Below are 20212 nucleotides of genomic sequence, written 5' to 3'. Positions count from 1 at the left end.
TACTCAAGTTGCTTTGTGCTCGACGTAGCAGAAATTACATCACCCTTTGTTTTCTGCATGTTGTTGAGCTACTTTTCTTACTGAGGAGCCTGGGTTTTAATGTCCTACTTATGGGTTGGCAACGAATAGTCAGCCAGGATCACTGTGTGTTCCTTACAGGAGTTGTGGCACTTTTTATGTGCTTGAAAACAGTAGCATGCTTTTAATAGAGAACAGTTTGACATGGCATAATGCAGACCGGTGCCAGCAATGCCGGAAGGAAAATGATGAGGTAGTGTTGTATATTAGAATGGAAAAAAATACAATTTGTTGTTGTGTTGTGGCTATTTTTTGTTTGAGGGGGAAGGGGATGGAGTGGGGAAAGCCATGGTGGGCTTTTCCTGTTATTTTTGTAGTGGCTGTTGTGAAGGTGGACAGCATCTACAACAAATCCATGTCAGAGCATTATATTTCCCCCAAGGCCTATGAGTGACAGTTGTCCTGAGGGCTTAAAAGTTTTGGCCATAAACAAAAACACCGACATAATACAACACCTACATGCAGAAACTAAGTTGGGAATATCTGAGTAGTGTTCTTTAGCCCACAGATTTGTTCACAAAAAATGTTAGAAACTAAACCAACTTCACTTAGGAAGATCATGTTTTCAGCTCACTGCTGTCCCAGATCACCCATGCACTTATAAAACAGCAGCAGATGGTTCCTCATGTTTGCACAGCTGCCAGTACCAGTGGTAATAAAAGCAAAAAGCATTATTGTTATAATACCTTCCATATGATGGTCCTACAGAGGTACATAAGAGGCTGGTATGGTTTTGTTGTGTTTTTGTTTTGTTTTTTTTTGCATTGGAACACAACATTTCAGGGTGTCACTTCCCAAAGGTTTTCTCCACTTTTCTATATCCCCATCTGTAGGCAGCAGGGTAGGCCTGGCTGCAGCTCTGTGTGGAATTTATGGCTTCTTGTTATGCAAGGTGCATTGTGTTTGTACACAACCTTTCAGTTGCTTTTCTTGCAGAGTATTTTTGATCATAGCCTATTTAAAGATCTCAAGTTGCGCTGAAATGGTTAGAAGGATCAACAACAGTGAAAAGGGTTTATAGTTAAAACTGGAGTTTTACTTGTGTCACCATAATATACATCATGTAGGTTTGTTAAACTTGCTGCAACAGTGGAGATGCTCTTTCTATGGGGAAGAAAAAACTGAGAACTCTTGTATTCTCTGTTATATAAATTGTATGTAAATGTGTGTTTATATACCTGGAAGTAAATATACTTGTCTAGAAATGTATCCTATTGAAATATAGCAAATACAGCTTGTGTATATTAATAAATACAGGTGTGTATGTCTGGTTTTATAATGAACATCCTGTATATTCATCTGAAAATATTACTTTGTCTATTGTAATAAAAGGCAGGAAAACACAGTTCTGTCCAACTCTATTAGTAAGCTGTGCACAGCCTAAAATGAGACAAAGGTTAAAAGCAGAACAAACTGCAACATGTTGCTGAAATATCACCAGCCTTCATCAGGAGCAGGAGGAGAGGACTTTGAACTAGGAAGGAATGGGTGCTATGAATGGAATTAACATGCCTTTGATTAGTTGCTACACAGTTGTTATTGTGGAGTAGGAGGCTGCTGTGAGAACACCTGGCCAAGGAGGGGTCTGGCCTGATTTCCAGTGGGAAGGAGGTTGCACTTTGCCCATCCCACAGTGTGCAGCTGGGAAGACGCTTTTCTCTGTCTGACTACTTTTGGGTTTCATCCATGCCGTTAGATTTGATAAAGAGATCCTGTAAGCTGTGCCTCAGTAGAAGAAACTTCATTAATATTACAGTAGAGATGAATAGATATTTTGCTATTAATTAATGGCTGTCAGTGGACGTAGGTGAGAGGATCTTCTGTCTGCACTTCAGCTGGAAACTGTTGTGCAGATCTGGCTTGATTTTATGCTCTATAACTTTATGGAATTAAATAGATTTTACTCTGATTTGTAGTACTGGAGTTTGTGATGTGATTTCTTTTCTTTGGTACTGGCTGATTTCTTACATGTTTACAAATACTGCATGTTTTTCTTTTCTGTCCTTTGCATGAAAAAGTAGTTTTATGTGCTGAGATTCCCCAGATTGCTCGTCAACCCATGCATCATTTCCAAATATTTTTTTAAAGGGAATTCTGTGAAATATTTCTCTGTATAAGAGAGTAGTAATACATGCAGAATGTTCAGGGGAAATCCCAGTGACAAGCTTCACAGTGAGTAAAAGGCCTGTAAGCAGGCTTTCATGACAATCTCTGAATGAAAAGGCATGGGAAGAATGGATTTTATCATGTTCCTTTTTTCTTGTTCTATTTCCTGCCTCTCAGTTGCCCACGTTTTCTACCCAGCAAGAACTCCACTGGGGTTCTATTGCAGAAGCCCAGCTCCGGTTTCACTCAGCACTGTAAGCTGAGTGCCCTGAGACTCACTGATAGAACCCCTTTGAAGCCACTGAAAAGCAGGTCCTGCTACCCTTGACGTATAGAAAGCCTTCAAAGAAAAACAAAAAATCTTTGTCTATTTAATAGAATTAAAGTGAATGCAGCTCTACACAAAGAAAACTGTGTGCTGTATCTGTAAAACAGGTGTTCTGATAAATAAGAAAAGGGTTCTGGGCAGATAAATACACAGCAAAAGCTTGAGCCTTCCTCTTATTGTGGTATTACTGGAAGGTTGCCTAGCTGTAACTTTACCCCTTTGTGCTGGCTGTAGGCTCATGCATGTACTTAGGTTTTGTTTTTCAGCGTTTACTTTCTTTTAAAAGTATCTCGTACAATTAATAGGAAGCAACCTATGTATGGAAACTAATATTTTAAGATAAGGTTAACAAGCTAAAAATGAGTTTATTTTAATTAGGAGTACACATCGTGTAGCACAGCTTCCACATCCATCAGTAAGACAAGACTGACACAGAAAAAACAAAAATAGAACCAAGAGTACATTAAGGCAAAAGAAATCCGGCTGACAGCATTCCAATTGCCAGTGTATAAAATGGAGTGTCATATATATTCTTTGGAGGGCAATATGCTGTAAGTCATATTAAAGAAAGAAGGGTTTTAGAGAGCTCTAAATATTCTCCTAGTGCTGTGCAGAGTGATGGATTAAGACCCAGAGTACAATTAATATTTACTTTCTCAGCTAAGAAGAATTCTCTGCTGTAGTGATAAAGCAGATCCTGCATCTATATTTAGATGTGGAAAACCATGATTTTCAAAACTGCTGAATACTTGATAATTTTTAGGCAGGAATGATTTAGGAGTGTAAATGCTGAATTGTAATAGTATCAGGCAATGTTTTACGTAGTTGCATGTGACAAACCTGTCAGCAGTGAACTGACAGCTAAGGTTGCACTAAGTTTTTTATACAAAGTAGGACTTGCACTTTAATGATTGGATGTACTCTCCAGACTGAGGACAAAACTGTTGATAGGAGAAACAAATTTCTGATGAAGTTTGTTTTTAATAACTTGTTCAGAATAAATGTTTTAAAATATTCAGTGTTTGAAGCACTGCTCTGTTTTTCTTTTGTCCTGCTTTCTTTTCCCCTAGTTTTGAAGACAAGTCCCCACTGCAGTTATCTGTCTTCGCCATTTCCAGAGTTGACTGCTGATGGGTACTTTGTATTGGAGCAATACCAAAATACCACTCTGAAATCTCAGCTAATGTAGAATCCTGCTGCCCCACTTCTTAATAGAGCGAATTATCTTTGTCCTTTTTGGATTTACTTCGCTTCTAGTTCATCTGAGTATAATTTAAGCTGTACAATGTTTGCAGTGGTGTTAATGCAACATAACTGGAGAGACCATCTGTACTTAGGTCATATGTAGTCATTTGAAATAAGCTGACAAGCAAAATGTATTTATCAGGAATTTGAGATGAGATTGGAGTTCTCTGCCGAGGAGTTCTTTGGTCCATTGGGGACTGTGTTGGTTAAGCTTCATAGACCCCAGTAAAAGTCTGTGAGTTTTTTTCCAGGGTTTTGTTAAAAGGCAGCACAGGAGATTCAATGAATTTCATAGGAGTGACTGGAGATGTTTTCAGTTTGTTCATAACATTTTCTCACTCTAACTATTGTTTGTTAGTTAGACCAATAAGAAATACATAAGAGTTTGCTTGGCAAATTAAGCACTGAAATCTATTAAGTTGGAAATTCATTCCATCTTTATAATTCCATGAAAATAATTGCAAGCAAGCTTTATATCCTGGAAGACTGTAGAGCCATACCTCAGGTAAGCAGCTCATCAAGACCTGAGAGAAATGCCTATTGCTTAATGAAAGCAGATATGAACGAAGTCATCAAGTTCAATTTTGGTTGTTGTTGATTTTTTTTTTCCTTGAATCATTTTACAATTGTCCTTTATGCAGTTTGTCACTTGTGGGGAAATGGAAGGCAGTAATCTATAGCCTTCTAAATGACAGTCTTGGGCAGTGGAAAGCATGCAAATACTAATTATGTAGGGGACAGGCATAATGACTTCTGTGTACATGAGTACTGATGTGCCTGGCATGGTGTACACACAGTGTGCTCTCAGGGTCATAGTGACTCTGGTATTGTGCAGTACTTTGCATTGCACTTGCATTGCACTTACATTGCACTTGATTGCACTTACAGAACTCTGTGGACTTCTGCCATATACCCAGGGTTCTGGTGCCTTTGGCTCTTTATGGTCTCGTGTTTGAGACAGCTCATGTCTCAAGAGCTGTCTCTTATGGTGCTGTGATGGCTCATAATACTTCTAAAATATCTGAGAAGCAGTGATTGTCAGATTTACAGTACAAATTACAACATAGGGTACAAAAGAGCTACAGTAACCAGAATGTGTTCATAAGGAGAGGGAGGGGGGAAAAAGTCTTACTCCTAATCTGAATTAGTAGTTAATGAAAACTTTTCCCCTCCCATAATGTGATGTAATGAAGCCTATAGCTTGCAATGAGTTTGTTTCCACCTGAAAAAGAGAAGTTGTGAGGAAAGCACAGGAGATTGTACAGAGCTGCAAAGTGTAGGATATCACCTTGTTTTAATTAAAAAAACTAAAAGAAAAAAAAAAAAGAAAAACATATCCTTAGAAAATAATTACTGGGCTCTTTGTTGGGAGGGCCCTTCTGTCGTTGCTTCAGTAAAATGAAGCCTTACTCTGTCATGGCATAAAACCTAAAGAGCTGTGAGCAATTAGAACATCTTTCACTGAAAGAAGAACAAGATCATTTGTTCAGACCTCTCGGAGGTTAAGCTGACTAACACTGAGGCTTAGTTGAAAGGTGCGTGGAGATGTGGGCTCCCAAAGGGACATCAAAGTGTGATGAGATGAAGGTAGATAAGCTTGCTAGTAAATACTTGATTTCTCATGTTACAAAGTTATTCCACTGTAGAGAAAGAAGTATTTTGTTTTATCAGGCCTCTGTGATCATAACCTCCAAAGAATAAATTGGCAGGAACTGAACTTGAATCTGCCTTGTTGAAGTTAATATGCCAGGGTTTAACACACAGGATCGTGTGCTAGAATTGGTTCCCTCCTAAAGCATCATTTTGACCTTATCGTTAGTGGGACTGGACTTATAACAGTTTAAATACCCCACTTGCTTCATCTTTTTTTCTTTTCTTGGAAAACAAAACACATTTTCTGTGCGCAATGTTTTGTGCTTTGCTCTGAGGATAGGATTGAGGAAACCATGTGATTCTAGAATCCTATGGCATAGTCTGGGAATGGCTACCTTAAAAAGATGTCCATTCTGCACAGAAAAGCTGTCCTTTTGCTGAAGATTCCTCTGTAATTCTGGTTGTAGGAAGCAAGGCTGTTCCTTATCCTACTGAGTGAGATGATCTAGATAAAGACCTCTGCCCAGCTTGAACTTGAGAAAGAGTCCAAGTTTCTATAATGTATATAATGTTCCTAGTTAAACTGGTCAGACCAGCCAACCAATTTGTCACCATAAACACTCCTGTAACACTTGCAGTAACTTTATATTTCATTATTTGGAGGCAGTTTTTGGTAAGGTATCTATGATTTAAGCACACACATCAGCACTGATAGCATTGAAACTTCGTCACATTCAAAATGTGCACATTCTCCTTTCCTCCATTCCTGTAACAGACTTCAAAGTCATTACGTGTTCTCTGCTAACATTGCTGTATTTGTTTGCAAAACCTGTTAAATGGAAATAGCTGTCAGGCTAAAATTCACATTACAGGTCTCTCCCTCCAGCATTTTCTTACCATTAATTTAAGCAATGCTTATAATTGAGCCAGCAGTGTGAAACGTCTGGTAGATAATGTTGAACATGGAGCTTCTGTGTCCAGGCTCAGTCTGACAATTCTCTTACCAGTGATAATTTTCTGTTTGAGGAAGACTTGAAACTAATCTCTCAGTGTTTTCAAATATTTACCTTCCCAGGAAAAATGAAGAGGTCTCAAATAAGGGCTGCTGTGGTTCCTTCTTCAAGTACTCTTTGTTAGGGAACTTTTGAAGCTCCTCACATGTGTATTTCCAAGGATGTCAGCTAAATGTGGCTGACTTTGGGGAGGCGTTTGCTTATTGGGAGCCTATGATGCATCATTAACACTTCAACTGAATTATTGTAGCACAAGCTTCCCTGTGGTGTTAGTGCTGGTGAAGGAGGAATGTAGTGCCTGGTAGTTTCACCAGCAAATTGTGCACATGCCATACAGTACTTTTCGTTCAGGTAATTATGATTAATTACTGACAATCCATCAAGCCTAGTTGCAAGGGATGTAAGCAATGATGTTATATTTTGCTGAGACTGAACTGCCAGTGTGTGCTTTCAGTGTAGCTCTAAGTTAAAAACCATTCATTTCCTCGGCACTGTTTTTTGGGGTTATTTTTTTCTGTGTTTCCAGAGAAAACAAAATGAAATAAACCAGCCAGAAAATATCAGCTGTAAATAGACAATGCCTTTAGTATGTAAATAGCTCAGTTTTTGTGCTCTTTCTGTTTTCTGGACATAATTTTATTAACCGAGTTCTATCTGAGTGTTTTGTAATAATACATCTTTGGTCAGATTTACATTAAGGCAATCAAGTAGTATGAAAAGCATATTGTGCAGAAATGAGCAACATAGAGATGTCCAATAAATGTGCCTTTGATATGTATGCTTCATGTAATCTGCTTCTTAACTAAGCATTGAAAATCAAGTCTGGATTCTAAGCTGAATGTGAGACCTCTACCTCATATGCTGCTCTCTGTCAGTTCTACAACTCACAGTGTAACTTGCCAGGCTTCTCCCACCTGTGCTGTCACCCTTTCATTGATAGCTTGGTGTTAGCTAAGCACAGTGACTTACAACAGATCCATTGCCTCATAAGAAACTGAATCCTTGCTTTGGAGTATTTGCATATTGAAGATTTGGGCACTGTCCATATTTTGAGATGTGGGTTTTATGAGAACCAGAATACTGAAAGAACACTTGATACTACTAAGAAGCATTAGAATTGTATGCTGTGCAGCATTTCTGTGACTGGGATGAGTTCAATTTTTTTCTCTACATCCCTTATCAGTTGCTTACCCTCTGCATGACACATCAGTTTTGTACCCTCCCTTTGCATGTAGCTTTCACAGCTTTATTATCCTGTGCATGCAGCTTCCTGTAGAACTTGGCCAGCTATGTCTTCTTACTGGGGATTCTGGCTGAGAAGGATAATGATAATGAGATGAGAATATAGATATCACATTGCTTGGAGTGTTTGCATGGCGACCACTTTTGCCAAGAGCGGATTGTGAACGCAGCTCTTGGTCAGCGATGGCTGACAGGGTGAGATTGCTGTCAACCACAAATTTTGTGAACTAAAACAATGATTACATTACAATGGACTGGAATTCTATTTGCAGTTAAATGCGTTTTCTCTGTACCCTCCTGCTCTCTGGCCTTGTTTCTAATTCTTAAAGAGGGGCTAGCATGTACAGTTGATCCTTATGGATTGTACTGAGGAGTAAAACTGCCTATTGATTATTTAGAGTCTTTGAATGAATCACACTTTATAATGACTGAGCAATCCAGACTCCCTTTCATCTCCTTGCATGCTACTTTTTGATATTCAGTATGTGTATTAGAGAGCAGTGCAACACATGAAATGGAATATTATAACCGACTTCTTCATATTCGGGAGAGGAGAGCCAAGAGGCAGAATTAGAATGGCTGCATCCCAGAGGCAGGTTCAAATTGCCTTTATGTTGTGCTCCTCCTGTGAGGAAATGTTAAAAACGAACCAGTTTTTATGCTTTAGAAAACAGCATTTGAATTTTCTGGTTGCTTTTGTGCTTTAGGTGTCAAAGGATAGTAATTTTTTCCCCACCCTAAACCTACATTCTTACTTTGAATAAGCATCGTTCATGACATGCAGACAAGAACAACCATAATTCACTCAGCTGTTGTGTCCTCCACTTCTGTTCTGGCATGGTGTGGGCTAAGTGCTGCGTTGCAGGAGAAGTGATGTTGAATGTTGCCCTGTCCTGTGGCTCTAATGTAACGTGAGAGACAGACACTAAAAGTGCCTGCCTTTGTTCATTTCTTTTTCCTGGAGCTTGCTAATTAAATCATTAAAATTTTATCTTCACTTAACCATGGATAAAACCATTTGGAACGATTAGTATGCTGCAGGAGACATGTGTGAAACCAGAAGCATTTATATAGTGTGAGTGACAAAGAAAGATAGATTGAGAAAGAAAGCACGTGGCAATGCAACAAAGCTGCCTGTGCTCTCAAATAGGCTACAGATGAAATTACACCATTGGCAGTAGGTACACTTCCATTTGAGATAGTGCCACTCATATGAAAATACCGACAGCTAACCCACAGATTTAAGTGCAAATGTATCATGTTTTGTCAGGTTCCTTTGGTAGTGGAGTGAGGGAACTTATAGCTACACATGGAACTTGTACAGCTGAGTTACATGTTGTATAGGCTTTCTTGTAAGATCAGTGCTATTGACTTGAGAATCAGGACAGCTTCTGCATTCTGTCTTGTGGAAAACTTTAACTTTGTTATGTGTTATGAGGTTGCAGTGATGGATTTATCAGCCAAGGCTCACTTTAAGAATATCTTAAAAATAAAATAAGAAACTTCATAGTGATAATGATAGTTAGATCATTACACTATCATATTTATAGGGAAAAAGCTTCCCAGTGCAACTAGGCACAAAAGCAGAATTTAGTATATCAAAAACATTTGCAAGTATCTGAAAGGAACAGCTGTTATTTATACCAAAGAGTAATTCCGGAATGAAGTCTGGCAGCAAAATACAGAGGTGAATGGAAGTCAGAGGTGGGTTGCAGTTTGAGTCTCACAGACCTCCTTTGAACACCAGACTGTTGTATTTTGGGACTACTGCACAGAAGAAAGGTCAGAAAAAGCGAGTCCCTAAGCAAGCATGCAATATATTGTAGGGTACTTTGGGAGGCACAGTACGGAAATCTCTAGTTCTATTCTGAGTGCTGAGAGTCCTACTTCTTTGGGACAGTTTTGTTCTAATAAGGAGGAAGTTCAAGAAAGGCTCAGAGCTGACTTTCCCTTTGCTCTCAAAAGGGAGCATACGTCTATTCTTTAAAACAAAACATCCTACACCTCTGTTCTTTCCATAAATAATTTTTCCTGGCTGTTTTGCTGTCAGTCTGGCCTCCCTCAGGCATTTCTCTTGTGTCAAAGTAGTTGTAAGAGTTGTATAAGAAATAGCATTAAATTAAAATGAAGGAGAGAAACACTTCTGTTTTCTCTCTCCCTTCCCCTACTGAATGTAAACACTTTACTGGAATCTTATAATAGCTGCAAAAATCAAAATATCTTGCAAAACCTCACTGCTGTTATTGTGTGAGGTTACACAAGTGCTGTAATAGGGATGAGCTCCTGTCAGCTCTAACAACGCATAATGATATAGTGCTCCATTTAGAAATGGCAATGACAGCTATTAACCTATTCTGTTTGTTATAGGATAATAGTGGAGAGTAATCCTTTGATTTCTGTTAACCATTACGAGAGTATAATGCTGTCCTAGAAGACAGAACCATTGGTTTCATTTAAATGAACTGCAGAATGCTTTTGGTCTGCATCTCTAATTCAAAGTTTCTGTATTCAGAATTGCAATTCTGTGCTTTGCCTGGTTTAAAGATTTAAAACTGGGGGTGAAAAAGAAGTATCTTGCTTTGTTATATTTGATCTGTGCTCTGTAGTTCTCAATACAGATGAAGTTTGATTTGCATCCAGTCCTGAGCTCTCTGTGCCTTGATTCATCAGTGAAGATGTAACTTTGACCTGGCAAAACTACTTTGTCCGAAGCAAATAATGTTTTTCTCATTTCATACTGGTCATTAAAGTCACAGACTTGTGATCAAACTCCTTGTTCCCTCCATTGATCTGGAGGTAAATTGTCCATTTGCTAATGCAAAATAAGTAAGATCAAATTTTGATTTCATTCAGCCTTTCTTTTTTTTGAAAGCATACAGTGGTGTGAGTTTGAGATAACTTGCCTTGGATTTGAAAAGCTTATTCATGTGGTAGGAAAACACCTAAATGTAGGGCAGCTTTTCCTTCTTTGACCCAGTATGGATGGATGGGTTTGAGAATACAGACATCATTAGGTATGGAAAGCTGTTGCATCTGCTCCACTTGTGTTCTCAGGGCATAGCACAGACATGCTTTCTCAGTTTACGTAAGAGGCCTGGGAACAGCAGAATCCAGCACTCCACCCCATCCCCAGCGTTGCTAAAGTCTTGTGGGTCACAGATGGTTCATTATGCAGGCAGACTTGAGAACAAAGGATACTTAGTGCTTGATTGTCTGCCTTCAACAGTTAGGCATGTCCTATATTTTCCCCTCTGTATGTATAGAATTATCTTACAGTGTCTATCGGTGTACGGGACTGATCTGTCCAGAGAAGAAAGATGGGTCCCCATCTCTAGCAATTGCAGAAAAACTCTTTAGTATCCATCATCTCCCTCATAATGGTTTTATTTTGTTTCTGCCACAAATTTATTCCCATTTACCCTTCATAAACATCATTTGTCAGTATGAGCTGAGTTTGATCAGGCTTCTTGAAAATCCAAATTCAGATATACCTTGATGGCACTTTCGTCAGGTTACCCTGTATTCCTTCCTCTGCCCCTACCCCAGTCCTTTGCTCCATATGAAAGAGATTTCAATGATCAAAAAAGAATAATAGCCAAACAAGAAGATCCATTTGCAGTCCCTTTGAGAATTACCCTACTTGTGCATTCTGACACTGGTATATTTATTCATTTGGAGTCAGAGGCTTGCAGTAGAGCAGCTAAATACCAGGATAAAACAGCTGCAGACTCCAGCAGTATATAGGATCATTCACAAACTGCTGATCAAATTCTACCCAGAATTAGATTTATGCAGCATTATTGACTTTAATAGAAATGCCTGGAAGTGCTAAGGACAGAATTTGTCCCCTCAGATCTTTCATAATGTTGAGACATTTATGCTTTGACATTATTCCCCACTATATATCATGGAAGAACATTATCATAGTGTTTTGAATTGTTGTTTGAATGATATGTTCTTTTTCAGTACATGGATAAAAACTGCTTACATTTGTTTTCTGATATAATTTATTTGGGGGAATCATATTGTAAGTATGAAGAGAACTGTTTGCCCTCTCCCTTATTTTCCTTAATTATAGCCAACCCTTAGGATGAATCTGGCATTTATGCCTGAAGGAAGAGCTTCTGATTTGCTCAGCTGTCATCACCTGTTTGCGAACTGTTCTTTTTTCCTTTTACAACTGCATAGTAACTGGTAAGAAGGCACAGCTGCTGTTCAGGATTTGTGCCCAGGCTCTCCTGAAAGTAATGTAGGCAGCCATACACAAATCCCATGATTGATTTACACTACCCTAGACAAATGGAGAAGGCAGCCATAGTAGGGTTGGTTAGGCTTACTGCAATGTCATCGCAGCTTCTCAGACTTCTTCCTCTTTTGGAAGAATTGTTTGAGGGTTCCCAAGAGGAAGAATAGTCTCGGAAGAATGAGCATGTTCAACAAGCCCATGTACTGAAGCAGGATTCATCCTTAAAGTGCTGAGATCCTTCTCCTGGAAATTATTTTTGAACCAACAGGTCACGGTGGGATGAGTAAAATTGATAGGAGTAATGTGGAAGTTTGCAGCAACATTCTATAATTGCATATCCTGTTCCACTGAGCTAAAACTGGATTATTCAGATAAAAAGATTTTTTGGCTTCAAGATCTTTGGAGCGTGATAGGGATGGAGGAAAATCTACTTACTACTTGCTGTTGACAGGAAGATACCTGGCCCATTCCTCTACCTTGGCAGATGTGTCAAATCCGAATTATTCACTCATTTTAGTGACTTATTTTGACCTGAACTCTAAGCCATCACAATGCAATTACTGTTTCTTCTCTGCATGCTTAAAATACGAAAGCTCAGTGTTTGTGCCTTGCTTTGCATCAGCAAACCTTCTGAGCCTGATAAGGAAATCAAATTCCAGCCTCTGAAGCAGCTATATCTGCAAGTTCTGCAATCCTCTCCTCTCATCCCAGTGTCAGGCTGTCTTGTTCACAAGTGATTACCTGGGCTAACTTACTAAATTATTTCATGTTATAAAAACTTTTGCAGAGCCCATAGATATCTCTAGGTCTTCTGTTTATTTTTTTTTTCAGTTCTTGCTCAGAATGAGTATATTGCTGGTGAATTATTTATATGACAACAGGAAATGAGAGGGGGAGTGGTGTGAAGAATTTCCATTATAAACTCATACAGTTTTCAGTAGACTCCAGTAAAAACATTTTGTTCTCGTCTTCGCAAGTTTCATTTCTATTTTGTCACTAGAGAAAGCTGCTACTGATTTATTTTAAATATTTATACAGAATTGCAGTCTTAAGATATACACACACATTATGAGAACAATACATTAAGGAAGTTTATCTGCAAATAAAATGTAGGAAAGGTTGCGCCTGTGAACATCAACTGATCCATTCTTTGCTAATTACCAACACCTGCAGTAGAGAGAATTCTCCACTAAAACTGGTTATTTTGGTCAGTGTTGGTTATAATTATAGATGGAACAAACACTTATTCCATGTGTTAGCAAAATATGCCAGTTGCACAACACAGCAGATGAAGGATGAGATGGAATGGAGGGTTTCTTGCTCTTCTTTTCATAGTGAAGGAAATATAGAGGCTGGGAATGGCCCCAATTCATAGAGTTGCATTGCCAGCTGTAGAGCCGCCTTGGTTTGGACAACAAATATGTATGAGATATGATTTAAGCTTTACTTCCACAGAAACGCATTGACAGTGACTTCCTTAATTATTCTTGGATGAGTTCTTACCTTTATTATTCTTTTGTTGTTTCACTAGAGATACTGAGACAGTAATTAGTGAGATATCATGCTGTCTCTTTGGCAGCTTATCACAGAAAAGAGATCTGAAATGGAAAGAAACTTGCAGCTTGGGAGGAGCAGGTTTAGGTAGCTCTGTGTGGAATTGTCCAAGTGTGAATGCAGAGAAGTGTGGAAAAGAGGTAGAAGTTCAGGTGCCAACCACTCAGCTGCCATCTACCCTGACTTAACTGAAAATCATTATTTTGATGGCTTTTATGGTCTATTCCCATAGTAGCTTTCTCTGCTGGAGTTTGGAATCTCAACGTGAAGGAGCTGACCTTACCAGCTGGCAGGTGAGCAGGCATCTATAAACAAGTTCCTGATTAGCTGACCATAGCATACATTCAGCCATGCCTTGGGTGGTATCTACATATCACAGTAAACATGGTAGTTTTTTTCTTTCAGGCCCAGGTCTCTGAAACCTGTTATCATAGTGTCTGTATCATTGCTTACCAGAGCTCTAAAGTTAACAGAGCAAAGTGTTTGTATCTGAGGTTCAGCTTTTCCCCCCCTTGGAATTTTGAAGGAAATACAAGAATGAGAAGAAGGTCCCTAGACTTGAAGTTAACATGCGTGCATTGAAATATATATAATGCGTAATATAGATGCTGAAGTGTATGGAAGTTTCCATGATTGTATGTAAATGTGAATGAAATCCCAGCGCATGGTTTTCTGCTGGGGACACACTGTGTGTAAGCATTTGCTTGTTGCTGTTCTTGTGTCACTGATTTAAGGATGCTTTCAGTAATTGTTCCTCCTAAAGCACCATACTTGCGCATCTAGGAGATATTCTATAACGTTACAGCTCCATAAAACAGATGTAATTGTTCTATTACTACTGTTAACGTTACCACAAGATTGCTTTCTCTTTATCTATGGATGAATTTGTCAGAATCAGAAAGTGTATATAATTCATCCTGCCTAAAGAAAGTGGGATGGTGAGGTAGATCTTGGCAGGAATTGTGCAGAATTCAGACATGTTTTGAAATAAAAGGGGAACTGTTGTAAGTTGTTTTGAAATCAATAATGTGAACTCCATTTTGATGCCATTTTATGTCTGATAGTATTTAGTTTTTATATCATAGATTATCAGTGACTGATAATGAAAAGGAAACTGTTTAAATATGAAAGAAATGAATGCAATGCGTTATTGCTCATTTTCTGTTCATGTGCTGACATACTGTGTTTATAATAAAATCATTAATCAATTTCAAATACAAATACTTTTGAACCTCCTTTTCAAATGATGGAACACTTTCCTGTTCTCCAAGTTTCAGTGTAAATCCCAAAGCTCCTTCCTAGTGGTTGGCTTCTTGAGTTTGTAGCCAAATAAGTAACTCATTCCCTGAATGAATTTGGTGCAGGGGTTATAGGTTAATGTCTACTTTTGTAAATGATTATGAAGTAGCTGTCTTTGCTACTAATAAACATTACATGAAGTAAATTGCATTTGTACATTTTCTTTCTTCTTTTACAATATTTTTGATGGATGGTATTTTTTAAGAACTTTGGCAGCTGAGTTCATTAGTAGATGCTTCTCTGATTTTAATTATTTATACAATGATATACTCTTTGATTTCATATCTCACCATTGCTCACATTACTCCGGAACTCCTTTATACATGTCTTGATTGTTTTTTTTCCATGATGCTTTGAAATGCATGTGTGTATCTTGACAGTAGCACTGCAGTGTTAAGTAAATGAGAGACTACACAATGATCTTGCTATGTGAATACCTGAGAGAACAAATAGCATTTATGTTTAGCTGGAGCTATTGCTGCCCCTCATTCATTTCAATTGTGAAAATGCAGCCATTTAGTAGTGAAAGCAGGAGTAAACAGAGGCAACAGGGGAATAAAAATTTGGGCAGCTTGTAACCTTTCCAATTATGAAGTAATTCTGCATAGTTTTAACCTCATACTTAAATTCAACTTCTTGTTTGTCTAAAAGTTCTGAGCTGTCTTTAAAGGAATTATTTCATCTGAGGTGCTATTGAAATGAAGTGGGTGGAACCTTCAGAAAAGCAATAATAAATCCTCTCCTTCTCAATAAATGAAGCTATGCTTGCTTTAGGTTTCGTTTGCTTGTAGTAGTGTTAATGTATTCTTGACTCCTGGGCCATTAGGTGGCACACTTGGGCTATGGGTTTGGCAGGGCACGCCATGAAATCGTGGAACCCAAACTACAACTGATTAATTGCACATCTTTTAACTTATACGGAGTGAAGCAGAGAGAATGCAGTAAAACTTTTAGATATGAAGGTGTTGTAAGGTTTTGCCAACTGGAAACCAATGAGCTTTCTGTATTGTTTTTCTTAGGGCATTAGCAAAGTGATGTCTCCAGGAATGCTGTGCTACCTGTGTGGGTGACATTACTGCACTGAGTTGCATTCTCAAATCTACTTGAGTGCACAACTTGATTTCTTGGGTCATGCACTGGAGCATCCATTTGCACTGGAAGGAGAGAAGCCCAAAGGCTTTTTTTTCCCAAGTCTAGTGAAGGAAACCACCCACAATGTGGAATATTTGTACTGGAGAATGTTCTCTAACCCCGCCACACACACACTTTTGAAGCCAGAATTCCTTTAGTTTTCCTCAGGCTTAGTATTATTCTATCTTGTATTGTATGGCCGTACAGAATCCAGGGCAGTGGGGTCATTCCTGGATGTGACTCTAAATGCTACTTTATAAAAGATGATAATAAATGAAGACTGATGTTTATATTATATGCATGACTATGACTTGGAGTTTCCATTTTGCTTGGAGAGAGAAGCTTGAATTATTGTTATTCCTGCATTTGGACAGAGCTGAGGTTTTACATAATCTGAAATTCCTTTCAGACATGATCACACACACGTTCTCATTTACCTGCATTCTGATGTGAGAATTAGGTGTGCTGCCTAGATGGACTTTAGAATATTTAAAACATCGTGGATCCTGGTGGATATTTGTGCATGACAAGAAATGATTGGTGCTGCAGTTGCTTGATGGAGGAATAGGGAAAGACTAGTTAACATGAAAGTTGTTTTATGATTTCAAATTCTTTTGGAAATAAGAATCTCTATTTGGAGAATATTCATGGTGGCAAATATAAACAGATGCATACAAACAGCTTCACATTGCTTGTCATTGATAAGGATGGGTTTTTAATTTATGATCAGCTTACAGCTCTTAAAATGTTCACAATTCTTTCTTTGGTAGTATTAAAATGTTGAAAGAAATACACAAAGTCACAGTTGATAGTCTCACTGATGCTTCCACCCTCACTGGAAATAATTAGCAGTGTTGTAGCTAAGGGGTCACAGCCTGAACAAAGGCAGTGATCAGTAAGGAACAAAAGTAAAGACAAAAACAGTGTCCAAATGATAAAAGTTTCCATCCAGCTGCTTTGCTCTTCAATTTCCTTTCTGCAAGTGGCCTCTCTAAAGGAAGGTAATGGTCCAGCAGTGAAGTGTGTGATAAACTTGAGAAAGATGAATGATTCTTGTAATTTCTGTCATAAATCTGCCATGCACAGAAACAGGGTGGAATGCAAACTCTGTTTTAATGATGACTGAAGAGGGAACCCATAAGAGTGCCAGAAGTTCAGATGTTGTTGTACTGACAAAGGACGTATAGCTTGAAAAAGAGGCAAGCTACAACTGTTGGTCCCAAAATACATAGAGAAATGTAGGAATTAAGAAGCAGCATTTCAGGACTGAAGAGTTCATGCTCCAGAATGAAATATATTGCAAGTATGTTGGTTTACCAGAAAGCCTACTGGTATTGCTGAAGATACGTTTGCAAAGTTGATGAGTCTGAGACTTAGACAGTTTTCATGTCAGGATTAAGACTTAGGCAGAGCTCCTGAGGACTAAACACATTTTCTAAATATATTACATAAGCCATTGTGTGGAAAAACATCTGAAGGTTTTCATTCTAGATGTGAGAAGTGTTACCTTTTGCTTTATTTGTATGACAAGTGGGAGATTATTAACTAATTAGTATGCAAATAGTGAGTGATCCTGACCCAGTTCGTTGCTGTCACTTGTCATCCTTTCAGACAGTTGAGCCATTGTTCCAGTTTACAAAGCTAATATTTGCACAACCTGGGATGGCAGCCAGAGGGAAATCATGCAGTCAGTTCTTGTTACACCCCCTTGCATTTTAGTTAAATGCCCCTTTAAACTTTTGCACCTTTTGCATCTGAAACTTTTTCTCGGGGCTCTTCTCCTTTCATGTGGCCACCAGGACACTTAGTTTGTTATGGACTAAGCAGCCCCTGTGCTAAAAAAAGAAAATACTATCCACCAAAAAGCAACCTTCTAATCAATGGTAATGATCATAAAGTGCTGTGTTACATGATGGTGTGGCTGAGAGCACTGGATTTACTGTCTCTGAGGATGTAAGATCTCAGAGACTCAGATATTAGGGAGAAAATCATTTGTGCTGTATGAGCTTCATTACTCAACAGTGTGATAATTATTTTGATAATGCCTGAGAAATTCTATAGCACTATGAAGGTAACTGAGCACCGATAAATGTGGCAACCTTTTTTTCTTTGGGATCTATAGTGGCTATTTTAATAGATATTGTGGAGAAAGATGTTAAATGGGCAGAACCAACTCTATTTCTGTTGTGAGTGTTCTTCATCCAGTGGATTGAGAGTAGGGCTTAATTTTGTCTGTTCTTTCTAAAAGGTTAAATCCCCTTGGCGTTCAGTGTGTGTGTGGAGGATCTGGAGCTTAGGCACTGGAGGCCATACAGATGAGCTACAGAACCAGTGCTGCAGCAGCTCTGTGACAGTGCCAGCAGAGCAGGAGCTGCCTGCATAGAACAGAGTTAAAAGCTGCCTGGTTTGAGCATCTACATTTGTGCATGCAGAAATGTATATGTGTTGCTTCTTTCTTTCAGCGTGGTAAGTTTTATGTCAGCAATATATTTCTGTGCCATATGGTGTAGCATTGCTCCACAGATGCTAAGAACCACCCAGATGTTGCAAAAATACAGTTCCAAAGAACTGCTCAAGAAGACCAGACCTCTCAAAACTATTCAAAGAAATATCCTACAGTTGGCACTTCACAACTTATCTGCTGTGTGTTCATTTTAACTTGTAGTTTGGTGTAACTGTACTTCTGGTGGGGCGTAGTGTTGCTGCATTACTGAACCATTCTGCAGGTCTGTGTAGTAATGAAGCATCATCTTGTCCTGTGCTGTAGTACAATCAGCCCTCCCACCTAATGTACTATAAAAGCAGTTCTCTCTTTGCAGCTTGCTCTCATGCATGCACACACAAGCACTTTGTGGCTTGTTTGCTTTGAATTTAAGAGCTGTAATCATACGTGTTATACATGTTTGGCTTATAAGCTTTAATGAGCTATAGCTTATTAAAGAACAATACATGAAGACAGCTGTGTTTGTCAAAACACGTGTATGCAACTATCAAGTATGCAGTACTCAAACAATGAATAAAAATGCCTACAGTAATATTTAATAGCGAAAGAGTTGCTTTTTCTTTAGTGTTATGATGTGGAAGAGGGGAAATGGTGACGAAGACAGGGATGAAGAGCAGTGGCTGTGTGACATTCTCAGTGCAGTTCTTGAGGGCTGATAAACAGGTTTTGGGTTTAGAATTAGTAGAGAGAGTCTATAAATCAGACAAGCGCTTGGAAATTCTGATCTTATGTGCTTGGCCTCTCGGGCTTATTTTTGTTTGTTTGGTTTTTATTGATTCGCATGGAGCTAATGGCTGGTTGGAATTTACTCTTAGTCTGATGTGGGATGTAGGGATATGGTATAAAGGAGATACCTCATCCTTGCAAATCCCAGAGCAGCTAAGGATAAGACCTTGTAAAAAATGTGCAACAAAGGAGAGTTAGGAACAAATTGCCCTCTATTTTCTAATCCCACTCACTTAATGGGGGTCCAGGTTACGAAAGTGGAATGCCTCCTGTCACATGGAGAGATAATTGTCTGTTGAGCAGAATGATTTTCATCACTGTCTTAACTGTGACTTCTTTTTCCAGATTTCAGTCACTTTGCTTTTGCAAAGGAAAAATGTTTATACTGTATGCAAACATTTCTGTTGTGTAGTCTGTACACTACTTCTGTGCACAGCTAAGAGAAGACTTTACTCCCACATTTGTGGTTTCCGTTCTGCCTCAGCTCATTATTTGTGTTCTTAAGGAACGCAAATTTCTGGCTTCTCTTTCTTTACAATTCAAGGTCCTTTTGGAATTCAGAAAAGAACATAACTTAGATATGAGATGCTTTTCTGTTCTGCTTTCGTATCTTATTTTAAAGTAAACATTGCATGTTATCAGCTCAGATTCATTACAAACCTGCTTCCCACTAAAATCAATTTAATTTAAGGAAACGCTTGGAATTAAGGACTTGATTATATTTGCTCAAACATTACAATAAGCACCATTTATTCATGAGCTAGGACAGGAGGACTGTATGATTACACAGTAAATGATCATTTTCAACATCTTCTGAAGGAATTACAGAGCTATCTTCTTCAAAATGTCAATGCAACTTGAATGTGATTCCATATTTGCCTTTGAAATTTGCAATACTGTGGATGGTAGATGTTATGGACATTCATATGAATTTAGAATACAAGGGCAACTTCGGCTGTGCCTTTCTTGACCTATGTTGGGTAGCAGTTAGATTTACAACCCCGGCTTACTTGTGTTGCAGAATGGAGCAATATTCGCTATTATTTTGTGTAGTTTTGTGATGTATTTTCTTTAGGAAAAAAAAAAAAAAGAATTCCTGAAGATGTCATTGTACACCTGGATCATCATTTATCCTGAAGTTGTTCTCA

At 38.5% G+C, this 20212-nt stretch overlaps 1 long non-coding RNA gene across 1 annotated transcript in view; it reads left to right on the top strand.

Moving 5' to 3' along the window:
• The window catches only part of LOC116654092, a 30966-nt gene extending 16189 nt beyond the window's left edge, over positions 1-14777 (top strand). Inside the window, exons 2-3 of the long non-coding RNA XR_004308986.1 lie at positions 13638-13698; positions 13811-14777. This is a non-coding gene — a long non-coding RNA (uncharacterized LOC116654092). The remainder of the gene's footprint in view (positions 1-13637; positions 13699-13810) is intronic.
• Positions 14778-20212: the final 5435 nt, after the last annotated feature.

The sequence above is a fragment of the Coturnix japonica genome, chromosome 14 (assembly GCF_001577835.2).
Source record: "Coturnix japonica isolate 7356 chromosome 14, Coturnix japonica 2.1, whole genome shotgun sequence".
Taxonomy (NCBI): domain Eukaryota; kingdom Metazoa; phylum Chordata; class Aves; order Galliformes; family Phasianidae; genus Coturnix; species Coturnix japonica.
This window is presented reverse-complemented; position numbering and strand designations above follow the sequence as displayed.